This window comes from Myotis davidii, unplaced genomic scaffold, assembly GCF_000327345.1.
Source record: "Myotis davidii unplaced genomic scaffold, ASM32734v1 scaffold812, whole genome shotgun sequence".
Taxonomy (NCBI): domain Eukaryota; kingdom Metazoa; phylum Chordata; class Mammalia; order Chiroptera; family Vespertilionidae; genus Myotis; species Myotis davidii.
In genome coordinates, this window is record NW_006284238.1 from 3,091,586 (window position 1) to 3,094,541 (window position 2,956).

Sequence of the window (2,956 nt, forward strand, 5' to 3'; positions counted from 1 at the left end):
TCAACTTTATCAAATCTCAACATTTTCCATATTTTTAAAATATTTATTCTTTTATAAAAGAAATGAAAAAATTAAAGTTTCCTGTGTCAACTATGCCACTCTGTTCAGAGATAATATAATCATGCACTTAATACTTATCATTTCTAAGAATATTCTTATAATTTGATAAATAAAATCTATAAGCAACTTTTCATATTTTTTAAGCTTTATATAAATATAAAATAATGGAACACTATAAAAACCACACTTTTTTAATCCATTCACTTATTAATAGAACATTTAGGTTGTTTCAAATTTTTGCTATTACAAAAAATGTTGCTTCTATAATATATATCTAGAAGTGGAATTGCTGGTTTGTTTGTATATGAGCATCTTGAACCTCACTTGATGACTGGTTGCCTAGAGAATAATGACCAATTTACATTCTACCAGTAGTATAGAGGAATTCCTTATTTTACACATGATCACAAAACTTAGAGATAATAGATTTTTAAACTTAACACCAGTGAGACAGGTGAATTTCTGTAGTTTTAGGCTGTATTACCTTAATAATAGTGAACTTAAACACCTTTTCATATTTGTCATTTCAGTTACCTATTCTATAAATTGACTGTTCATCTTTATATTGGTTATTTATTTAAGTAAATTTTATCTGTAACAAGTACACATGTATTTGTGTTGAAAACATACCTGTCCAGGGCTTGTCTTTTTGCTTTATTTATGGTATTTTTTCATGTACATAAGTTAATATGGGAAATTTTATCATTTTTCTTTTTGTTGTGCTTTTGGTGTCTTATTTAATAAATTCTTCCCTATCTTAAAAAACAAACAAACCACAATACATTTTCTTCTTACAGTTTAAAGATATGGTTGAGAATATCTAGGTTCTTGAATGTCCTGGAATGTTTTTTACTCATGTCACATAAAGATTTAATTTTATTTAGATTAATATTTTCTCACATGAATAATCAATTCTCTCTTCTCTTTGATTTTTGGGATACCATGATGGATTTTTTCCTGGTTTTATATTTTATTTTGTTGATCGAGTAAGGCAAGTTAACCCCATATTGTTCTTTTTTCAAATTAAACAGATTTTAAGTCATGTGCTACTATATATGAATTTAGTATCAGTTTGTTATCAGCTTGTAAATTTATAAAAACAATTGTATTGATATTTTGATTGGAATTGTATCTAAAATGTAGATTAATCTGAAGAAACTTACATCTTTATGTTATTTAGACTTTCCATCCATGAACATTGTATATCTACCTTTTTCCGGACTTTTTAATGCTGTTTAATAATACCGACAATTTTCTGTATAAAGGCCTTCACATCATTTTTAATTATTCCTGAGTACTTTATACTTTTTGTGCCTATTGTGAATGGGATATTCTCATATGTTTTCCAATTGATTTTTGTGAGTGCCTCTATAGCAGTGCTAATGATTTTTGTATGCTCATCTTGAGAAAAAAGCTTTGAACGTCAACATGCAATATATACTAACAAATTTTTATTAAAAAAATAGATTTGACATTCATTCTAATTCTGCTAACGTCATGGTTCTCTCAAGATGAGTTAAAATTACCTGCATAGGAGTGCTGACTAAAACATTACATATCTTTGCTTTATAATCATTACAGTATATTAGATCCAGTTTGGTAAAAACTTAATGACCCCATCTAGTGGCAATATGAAGTTCTAAGCAAGTTGGAAAATGTACCTTCAGGTTTTATTGAATAGCTGTTTGTGTTTAAAAAGTCATGATAGCAATCAATATTCTTGTTGGAAGTGTCCAGAAACAGCAAGGATTAATTTGACACATCAAAATTAATTATGCTTGTAGTCTTAAGTGTTTCTGATGTCAAGATTAGAATGAGGTATGCTTACAGAGAAAATTATGTACAACCTCCCATGCTGGAGCCAAATTGTAAATGTGGAGATTTAATTTTCAAGATTGTTATTCAGGGAGTTATCATAGGTCATGTTCACATAATGTTTTAGAAATAACTACCAACAGCTGGCCAGAGTCAAGACATACAACCTTTATAATAACACAATCCTCAGAGTCTGCCCTACAAGGACTACTTTATGGTTAAGGACCCTTTTAAATGAGGCCTAGTTTTATACTTTATTAATTAAAATTTTTATTTCTGTTGGAAATAAAATTTTATGTTTAATTGTACTCAATTTCAAAAACATAGCGAAAACTTATTAACCACTTGAAAAAAGTACATTTAACTCTAAAATAAACTCAAGATGTATTTAAATGTATATGTACAAGAGATTTTAAAAGTGTAAGATTAAAATATATATAAAAACTTATTTAATTTTGAAGTGTGGAAGACCTTTCTAATGATAGACAGAACTTCTAAGAGTAAAGGCTGATGAAAATCTTCTGTAGAACAATAAAAATTTAAATTAAAATGGAGCTTTGGGAGGTTGGCTATGGGAGCGGCACTGACCACCAGGAGGCAGCTTCTGCATTGTGTGTCTCCTCCCTGGTGGTCAGTGTGCATCACAGCGACGGTCGTTCCGGTTGTTCCAGTCATTCCAGTCATTCAGTCGTAATGGTTGCTTAGGCTTTTATATATATAGATAATAACTATGAATGGCATCAGATGGATAATAGTCTTATCAGTGACCACTTTTTACGGTACATAAATGTCTAATCACTATACTGTACACCTGAAACTAATGTAATATTGTATGTCAACTGTAATTGAAAATAAATTTAAGTAAATAGGGCATACTTTACTATTTACTATTACTATTGCTCCCTAAATAAAATAAAAAAACAAGATAACACTGTAAAAATGACTACAAAACACCCAACTGTGAAGCTATTATGGAGAGCTGAACTGACAGAATGCTTTTCTTATTTCTTTAAAAATAAAACTTGTATGTTGGAGATAAAGTTTAATTTATAACATATAAATATATAAATATATAATATAT